At 38.5% G+C, this 10,582-nt stretch overlaps 1 pseudogene; it reads right to left on the bottom strand.

The window, feature by feature from the left end:
* Nucleotides 1-8,890: 8,890 nt before the first annotated feature.
* Nucleotides 8,891-10,168, bottom strand: LOC147609593 (splicing factor Cactin pseudogene; annotated as a pseudogene).
* Nucleotides 10,169-10,582: the final 414 nt, after the last annotated feature.

The following is a 10,582-nucleotide window of genomic DNA, read 5'->3' as shown; positions in this document are numbered from 1 at the left end:
TCAGTTGTATTACTTCTTTATTGTGCATAATACATACAATAGTTTAGGACTCGTGGCATGATTGTCGCACTCTAAAGTTCTTTATATTTCTGAAATCTCTAGCACGTAGGCACAAGTATCGTACAGTTGGTATTAGGGCCTAGTGAGCTTGTAAATTTTTTTTTTTCTGCCACTCGTGTGCATTGACAAGGTAAAGTTCCTATGCTCAAGGAGTGGCACAAGTCCGGGTCCAGGTTTGGAAAAGTAATTAATCTTGGTTTTTTTTGGTATTTGTGGTATAGGGTAACCATCCTTATCCCACCCATTCTTTCTCAGTGTGAAAGGCTTTTGTCCTTAACAGTCATTCTTTATCCCTAGTTTCGCATTCTTCTGGGTCTCAAGGCAAGCATGGAAGCCATATGTAATCGTCGCGATCAGATAGAATCAACATCTTGAGTGCCTATTGTTTCAGATTTTAGCATCTACCAAGGCTCGTGCTTCTCAACAAAGGCTGGAAATCAGTCTCTAATTTTTCTTATCACCGTGTCTATCTAATTGTGATTAGTGTTTGATTATCAGCCTAAATTTTGATACTTTGAATCACCTTAGCTTAGTGAATGTCAAGTTGGTATCAAAGTATCCTAGGCTAGTGGGTCTTAGCAAGAGATTTGAAATGTTTAAGCATTTAGGGTATGGTGTATATAGGAACACCTTGATTTAGGGCAAGATAATATTCTCCCTCTCTTTTCTTGATTCTAATGGGCATTTGAGCTTGCCTGTATCGATCTCATAGATTGCTAAGCACTAGATTCCATGGAAGCAGAGAGAGAGAGAGAGAGAGCAGCTTATTATTACAAGCAATTGGCGGTGATTTCTTGCCAAGCATCATTCATCTCAAAGAGGAGAGAGAGGGGTAGCTCATTCCAGTTGCAGCACCCTCTTACCCTGCGCACATGCTTCCAAGCGGTGGCATCCGTCCGATCAACGGGACCTTGCCGGTTGGAGATATGTCTCACACATGAGTCCGACCGACGCAAAATGCTGAATTCTGCTGGATCCATCGACGGAAGTGCTTAGGCTAAACACTCTCAGGTCGGTGGAAGCTCCTCTGGCTGCAAATGGGAGGGTGCCACATCAGAAAAACCCTCTCTTCTCTTTCTTGAACGGGGGCCACTGGAAAGCTGACATCACAGGCTTACCGAACGGAGAAAGGTCGGAACGTACTCTTCCATGTGTGCAGGCTATCTGCAAAAGCTCAAACAGAGTGCGCAGGCATCGTCATCTCTCTTGTGTTAGAACCAACACAAGCTTGCCTCCGTCTCAACGCTGCCCAGGCAATCATCGTGTCCACAAGCACGACACAAGGGCCCTAGCAGCCTGTAGCTCAACGCAAGCACGAAATACTGCAGATCTACGCAAGCGCAGCATTTGCCTCTCATCAGGCAGCACCTCTTGCAGGGCGAGAGAAGCAGCATTTCTGCGTATACCAGAGCATAGAAATGCCAATCTCGACAGCGAGCAGCAAGGCCGCCACGCGTAGCAGTCATCTGTCATTCTGTTAAGGCGGCAGAAGGAAAGGGGGGCGGCAAAAACATCTCTAAAATTAAAACCCTAAGCTGCTTCTTGAGTTGTGTAAAAGAGTCTTAAATAAGAGACTATTCACATGGGCACTTTCATTTGGGCTCCATCACAGGTTTCTTTACCGGCTTGTGTGGCATTTACATCACTATTTCCATGGGCAAGTGGTTCGTCAGCAAGATTGGCATCAAACTTTGGGTTCACGTGTTGCTTTCCATCATCGATATTTTTCCTTTTTAAACAATTTGTTACCTTTGATGTATGCATCCATTATGAGCACTTGTGAACCAAAATTTGAATGGGAAGTCTCTTGGACTCGCCACTCGAGCGAGTAAATTGAATCTTGGACTCGCCACGAGCGAGTAAACTGAAAAGGCATAACTCACACCTCGTGTTGTAAACCTACTCCCACGCTTATGTAAAGTTTGAAGTCAATAGTTAGCATTTTATCCCAAGAGGCAAATTGAGGTGGACCACTCTAGCAAATGACCAATACTGTGTAGGCCCAAGACATGTATGATGATAGGGATTCATCACTTGAGAGGGGGTGCTGAAAACCAAGCGATGAAGGGTGCAACCATTTACGCATTAAGGGGGAGCATGTAACCTTAGAAAATTATGAAGAGTTCATAGTTCAAGGGTTAAAGGTCAAAGATTATAAGTCAAATGTAAAAGCGTGAATGTAAAAGTGAAGATTCCACATAACATTATAGATGAGTCAAAGGTAGCTCTTGGTGATAGAAAGGGGCATACCCCTTCATGCTAGCAAAGAGTCGTGGCTTTTGGAGAGTCTAAGGGACACTTTCCCAATGCTATAAAAGCATGGGGGCTTATAGCTTGATTAATGGAAACCAGTTTCTAGATTTTACTCATCATTGTATTCATCTAATTGTGATCTAATTGTGATCAGTGCTTAATTATTATCCTAATTAATCATGAAGTAGTTTTTATACTTTGAACCACCTTACCTTCGTGAATTTCTAGTGAAGTGCTAGCCAAGAGTGTACAGTAGGTCACAAAGTTGTAGTTGAGGTTTTCACTTAGCCATATCCATTGTACTAGAGATTTAGTTGTATTACTTCTTTTTTGTACACAATATAGACCATAGTTTAGGAATCTTATGTGCGTTGTGTGCACTCTTCTTTCTGTCTCTAAAAACCCTAGCACATAGGCACAAGTGCTTTACAACAAGTGTAAAATGGATGGGAATTAGTTAGTGAGTGGAGTAGATGAGGTTCCTATGCAAGGTAATAAGTGCGAGGGCATGGGTATTCATACGGGTTAACAAGCCTCTATCGAATTTATTAGAACTTGAAAATGATGGATGCAAGTACACACAATGATGGCATAGAGTGCTCGAATCTTGTCGTGTAACTAAGCACATTAAGTTGGAGTAGTAAGAAAAGGTCATTGATACGGTCCTTGTTCCTGTGGAGGAACAATATCATATCTGTGGTAAATTAGGCTTCTTATTGTTTTAGTGCGTGTGTGCGTGTATGGGGGGGTTGTGCTTTCATGTCACTATCTTTACCTTCTACTAGAAGTTGTATAACAACCCATGCTTCGTAATTATTATTAATACATGTGTCACAAATGAAAGGACAAGCTAGATGATTGTTTAGCAATAAACGTCATAATTTCATTGGATTTTTGTAAGGTTATTTATATTTTTAATGGTCACAATAGAGCTACTCCAGCACCATAATAATGATAAAAAAATGCATTGGCACACATGAGAATGTAGTTAGGTTTCTTAGAAAATTATGCAAAGAAAACTGCTATGCTGCTTGTTTATATAAGATTCTACATAGTTTCTTTGAAACAAATGTATTGCATTAATTTATGTAGAGTCCATAAGTGGTAAGGACTTCACATTGCCATTTATGGAATACTAGATCTTGTTATTGTGTGAATTGGCTTCAATGTGGCTAGCTCTATAATTTAATGTGTGTTTATAAAAAGCATAATACTGTTATGTGCATGGAGTGGATACATTTTAAGTTTCGTCGATGTGGTCTCTTCACTTATGTGTGTGTGTGTGTGTGTGTGTGAGAGAGAGAGAGAGAGAGAGAGAGAGAGAGAGAGAGAGAGAGAGAGAGAGAGAGAGAGAGAGTTGGTTGAAGGTAAAATGGAATCATCTTATTGATGAAAATATTGGCATGTGAATAAGAAGCATATAAACACATACAAAACTTTGGATTATGAGAAATGTTTCCCTAGATAATAAAGATTTTGCAAAGGTGTGCACTCCATAGTTTAGAATAGTTTTTATGAATCAACTATCTCAATATTTTTATGGTTGGTATACACAATACTTGAACTTTAGATTTAAATTGAGTGTGCCCTTTTCAAATGTAAACTTGAATTCCTTTCTTTTAAAAACACTCTTAATTTATGTCAATGATACAAAAAGCAATGCCATTAGTTTTTCAATTGTGGTACATATAGCTACATTGCAACTTAAGATAGTAGGGTTGATATTTGCTCAATTTTCCTTTGCGTAGAGGTTTTATTTTTCATCATTCCATGTCACTTAAATTACAATGCCATTTATGGAAGGCTACATGGTAGTGAGAACCATATGGAAATTGAGAATTGTGCTCCAAGAGCTGCTTTGTATAGATGGATTGTGAATCTTCATATAATGGCCTTAAGCCCCCTCAACCTTGTCCATGAACTATTGTTATAAGCTCTTATAATCTTAGCTTTACCTCTTATCAACTTACTATTAGCATATATTAATTTAAAATAGAAGTATATATAATTTAGCATGTTACGTTACCATGCAAAAAGAATATGGTAGTTAGTAATCAAGCATAGTACGTTGAAATCCCCCACAAAAGCACATATGAGGTTATCGAAGAAGATGATAAGTAGTCATCCACAATAAAGACACGTCACTAAGGTATCCATGCAATGGCATGGCCCTTTGATTGTAACTTAGTACAAGGTCCGGGTTATTCAAACGATTCGATAGGCCTCTACTAAATTTATTAAAATGTGGTGGCATAGAACCTTTGAATTTTGATGTGATATAACTTAGCATAATGAGGTAGAGCTGGGAGCTCTATCGACCAGGACGACACGAGTTCGAATCGAGCTCACCCACTCCACCAAGGGGTGTGTTAAAAAGGGCGTGAGAGTACAATCATTACAAAAAACTAAACTAAGCACATTGAGTCGGAGCCACAAGAAAAGGTCATTGATAAGGCCCTTGTTCACATGGAGCACCTTCTTATTATTTGGGTGCGCATAGTGGGGGTGTGCTTTCATGTCATTTTCTAGACCTTCTACTAGAAGTTGCTGTTGGTTATCAACACGTACCCATGTGTAGGGCCAAATTCAACATCTAGCATGCTTGTTTCACCATACCTCTACCGTACCACAACTTTCAAGACAGGGTGATCAAAAGGATGAGCTAGTTGATTGTTTGTTGGCAACAATTGTAATAAACATCACATGGTTTTACATGGCCGCAACGTAGCTAATGAAGCACCATAATATTAGTTAGTAAAAAGAATTAGCACACATGAGAATGGAGTATAAAAGTATGCAAAGAAAAATTAATATGCTTGCTCTTCATATGATATCTATGAAGTTGATCCTATAAAGCACAAATGCAATGTATTGTACTAATTTGTGTAGAACTTGTTTACAAAATGATTTTAGCACTTAAAAAATTACCGATTATGGAGAGACGGATCTTGTTATTATGCAAATTAAGTTCAATGTGATCATCTCTTTAATTTAATGTGTGTTTAGAAAACATATATATTGTTATAAATATATATTTTAAAGTTTCATTCATGTGTTTCTTCATGTGTGTGTGTGTGTGAGAGAGAGAGAGAGAGAGAGAGAGAGAGAGAGAGAGAGAGAGAGAGAGAGAGAGAGAGTTGAAGGTAAAATAGAATCTTATTGATGAAAATATCTACAAAATTGTTAAAAATTTTCAGAAATCTTGGATCAAAGACAAGGCTCTGATACAACTGTAATGATGGGAAAAAGAAAGAGAAAAAAATTGCACTCAGTGCAGTACCACATGCACTCAAGGGAGTACCACCATAGCCATAGAAGCATGAAGCTCCAAGAAGTATGATTTCATTAGTAAAAGTATGTTATGACCATAGTTACAATATTCACTTATATACTTACCCATCACCATTTCACACTCATTAATGTTGGGCCTCATACTTGACTGGCCATAACCATGCCCATGAGCCTCTCCTTATATACAAACTCAAGCCCCTTTCATTACATGGAGTAGATGAGGTTCCTATGCAATGTAATAATAAGTGCGAGGGCATGGGTATTCATAATACGGGTCAACAAGTCTCTATCGAATTTATTAGATTTTTTATGATGGATGCAAGTACACACATTGATGGCATAGAATGCTCTGATTTTGTAGCATAACTAAGCACATTAAGTTGGAGTAGTAAGAAAAGGTCATTGATATGGTCCTTGTTCCTGTGGAGGAGCAATATCATATCTGTGGTAAATTAGGCTTCTTATTGTTTAAGTGCGTGTGTGCGTGTATGGGGGGGGTTTGTGCTTTCATGTCACTATCTTTACCTTCTACTAGAAGTATAACAACCCATGCTTCGTAATTATTATTAATACGTGTCACAAATGAAAGGACAAGCTAGATGATTGTTTGGCAATAAACATCATAATTTCAGTGTATTTTTGTAAGGTTATTTATATTTTTAATGGTCACATAGAGCTACTCGAGCACCATAATAATGATAAAAAAATGAATTATCACACATGAGAATGTAGTTAGGTTTCTTATAAAAGTATGCAAAGAAAACTGTTATGCTGCTTGTTTATATAAGATTCTACATAGTTTTTCTTTGAAACAAATGTATTGCATTAATTTATGTAGAGTCCATAAGTGGTAAGGACTTCACATTGCCATTTATGGAAGACTAGATCTTGTTATTGTGTGAATTGGCTTCAATGCGGCTAGCTCTATAATTTAATGTGTGTTTAGAAACAGCATAATACTATTATGCGCATGGAGTGGATACATTTTAAGTTTCGTTGATGTGGTCTCTTCACTTGTGTGTGTGTGTGTGTGTGTGTGTGTGAGAGAGAGAGAGAGAGAGAGAGAGAGAGAGAGAGAGAGAGAGAGAGAGAGAGAGAGAGAGAGAGAGAGAGAGAGAGAGAGAGAGAGAGTTGTTTGAAGGTAAAATGGAATCATCTTATTGATGAAAGCATATAAACACATACCAAACTTTGGATTATGAGAAATTTTTTTCCTAGATAATGCAACTTACTGAAGACTTTGCAAAGTTGTGCACTTGATACTTTAGAATAGCTTTTTATGAATAAACTATCTCAATATTTTTATGGCTGATATACACAATACTTGAAGTTTAGATTCAAATTGAGTGTGCCCTTTTCAAATGTACACTTGAATTCCTTTCTTTTGAAAATATTCTTAATTTATGTCAATGATGCAAAAAGCTATGCCATTAGTTTTTCAATTGTGGTACATATAGCTACATTGCAACTTAAGATGGTAGGGTTGATATTTGCTCAAGTTTCCTTTGTGTAGAGGTTTTATTTTTATTTATTTCTTAAAGTTGGATGATTTTTATTACATGAGGGTCCCGCATACCCTTTTCACAAACACACACACACACCTACGGTTTCTGGAGATACAAGGTTGCACCATGCAATGTAGGCAACCGTGGATCGAACCCATTACCTTGGGTTACCTTGGGTTACAAGCCATCCACTTTAACCAACTGACCTACTGATTACAATGCCATTTATGGAAGGCTACATGGTAGTGAGAACCATATGGTAATTGAGAATTGTGCTCCAAGAGCTGCTCTGTGTAGATGGATTCTGAATCTTCATAAAATGGCCTTAAGCCCACTCAGATTGTGAATCTTCATATAATGGTCTTAAGCCCCCTCAACCTTGTCCATGAACTATTGTTATAAGCTCTTGTAATATGAGCTTTACCTCTTATTAACTTACTCTTAACAACGAGGTTAATATTCATTTCAAATAGAAGTATATATAATTTAGCATGTTACGTCGCCATGCAAAAAGGATACGATAGTTAGTCATCAAGCATAGTACGTTGAAATCCCCCACAAAAGCACATATAAGGTTATCAGAGAAGATAAGTAGTCACCCACAATAAAGAAACTTCACTAAGGTATCCATGCAATGGCATGGTCCTTTGATTGTGACTTAGTACAAGGTCCGGGTTATTCAAACGATTTGATAGGACTCTACTAAATTTATCAAAATGTGGTGGCATAGAACCTTTGAATTTTGATGTGATATAACTTAGCATAATGAGGTAGAGTTGGGAGCTCTATCGACTAGGACGCGAGTTGGAATTGAGCTCACCACTCCCCTCACTCCACCAAGGGTGTGTTAAAAAGGGTGTGAGAGTACAATCATTACAAAAAAAAAGCACATTGAGTCGGAGCCACGAGAAAAGGTCATTGATAAGGCCCTTGTTCACATGGAGCACCTTCTTACTATTTGGGTGTGCATAGTGGGGGTGTGCTTTCATGTCATTTTCTAGACTTTCTACTATCATATTGGTTATTAACACGTACCCATGTGCAGCGCCGAATTCACCATCTAGCATGCTTGTTTCACCATACTACCATACCTCTACCGTACCACAATTTTCAAGACATGGTGATCAAAAGGATGAGCTAGTTGATTGTTTGTTGGCAACAAATGTAATAAACATCACATGGTTTTACATGGCCACAACGTAGCTAATGAAGCACCATAATATTAGTTAGTAAAAAGCATTAGCACACATGAGAATGGAGTATAAAAGTATGCAAAAAAAAAATTTAATATGCTTGTTGTTCATATGATATCTATGAAGTTGATCCTATAAAGCACAAATGTAATATATTGTACTAATTTGTGTAGAACTTGTTTATAAAATGATTTTAGTACTAAAAAATTACCAATTATGGAGAGTCAGATCTTGGTATTATGCAAATTAAGTTCAATGTGATCATCTCTTTAATTTAATGTGTGTTTATAAAGCATAAATATTGTTATAAATATATATTTTAAAGTTCCATTCATGTGTTTCTTCGTGTGTGTGTGTGTGTGTGTGTGTGTGTGTGAGAGAGAGAGAGAGAGAGAGAGAGAGAGAGAGAGAGAGAGAGAGAGAGAGAGAGTTGAAGGTAAAATGGAACCTTATTGATGAAAATATCCACATATGTAAATGAGATGCATATAAACACGTAGAAAGCTTTAGATTATGAAAGGAAAGGATTTTGTTAAGTTTACATGCGATAATATAAAATAATTTTTATACAATAAATATTGAAGGTTTTTATCGGCGGTATATACAATGCTTGAAGTTAAAATTCAGATTGAGTGTGCCCTTCTCAAATGTACACTTGAATCCCTTTTTTTGAGAATATTCCCAGTCTTTGTTAATGATGGAAAAACAAATGTCTTCATAAGGTGGTCCACCATGAAAGTAAATCAAGCAATTTTCTCTATTGCTCTCATCTCTCTCAACATAGTAATTAGGAGTCTTGGTCTTGTCAAGAAGGTTAGGATAAAAGATTTGAAATCTATATCCTTGCACAGCTTTTGGTGGGGGGTTATCATGATCGTAGTGCAAGCGGTTATATTTATTCCATTTATATCCATTAATGACTTTGATGAAGTATTTTGGTTTCCTTGGTTCATATGTACCATGCCACCAATTGCCATGATGTTCAACTTTCACAACTTCAAGCTTCTCATTAGCCTCTTGTGCATTCTCTACAAAGGACCCTTCCTCAAACGTGGGCTTAATCTCTTGCTCTTGTTCAATCAATTCTTGTGAGTTGCTCACATGTTGCTGCAAGAGATCTTCATGTTGTTTCTTGAGATATGCCTTTGCTTTGTACATGTGAATTCTCGCGAGGCTAGCTTCCCAGAATTCCACCAGCTTTGCATCACCAGAACACATCATACCCTCAATTTGTCCTTGCAAGGTCTCAAGCTCATGCAAGGATGTCTTTGAGAGCAAAGTTTCTACCTCATCTTCGACACATGCATGCACCCCTATGTAGGGATGTGGGGGGGTTTCCTTTTTGGGAAAGTCTCTAGTGGAGATCTCCCAATCACAGACAATCATCATGGAATCCCAGAAGTCCATGTGGTCCACCAAGTCTAAGTGCATCTTGATGTCATGGTGGAGCTCTTGCAATTGGGATAAGGAGAGGCCTTGGAGGATGTGGTAGGGAACTCCGAGTGAAGGCACAAAGGAGGGGTGATAAAGATACTTAATTAGGAAATCGATGGGCTTAGCTCTACCTGTGGCGAGGCGGATGGTGGACCTGTTTTTGCTTTGTAGGAGGAGGAACTGTTTTTCCTTGGTCTCCCAAGCTTTGCTCTCTTCCCGTGCACGCTCTCTGGCGATGGAGGCCGCCTGCTCTTCACGAAGGGCCTTCTGCATTGCTCTCTGCGCCCTCTTCTCCTCGAGCTTTTGGATCTCAGAGAGGAGGCGCCGATCGTCCCTCTCGCGCTTCTTCTTTGCGAGCGAGCTACACCTCTTCTTCTTCTTCTTCCTCCATACGAACAAGTCGGAGTTACCATCAGCTTTACTTAGCTTCATGTCGGCCGAGAGCTTCCCCTTTGATGCAGGCAGTGTTTTATGTACACAGCGAAAAGCGAAAAGCGAAAAGCAAATAGCAAAACGCAAAAAGCCACAATAAATATAACCATCTTGCTTTTTAATGCAAGTGCTATTATTGCTCGCATCCTCTCTCACTAGACACATTCACTCACTAGACATATTCATTAATTGTCGGCACTAATTAATGAATAGCCTAAGGTTAAGACAATAAGAGTTATTTTGCTTCCAGGGTTAAGTCAAAACCTAAATACTCCTCCTGTTTGTCGGATCATTATCCTCTTGGATGACAAAGCCACCAAGGTCAGAAACTCTTGGTTCCACACTGACGCTTCCCTCTTTCAGCTAAAGGTGGTGCAAAAAGAACTCAAAAAGATTTGGCTGAATGCATTCAGT

This window comes from Cibotium barometz, chromosome 51, assembly GCF_041138505.1.
Source record: "Cibotium barometz isolate CiBa-2024 chromosome 51, ASM4113850v1, whole genome shotgun sequence".
Taxonomy (NCBI): domain Eukaryota; kingdom Viridiplantae; phylum Streptophyta; class Polypodiopsida; order Cyatheales; family Cibotiaceae; genus Cibotium; species Cibotium barometz.
Note: the sequence above shows the minus strand (reverse complement) of the source record. Positions and strands in the feature narration are given on the sequence as shown.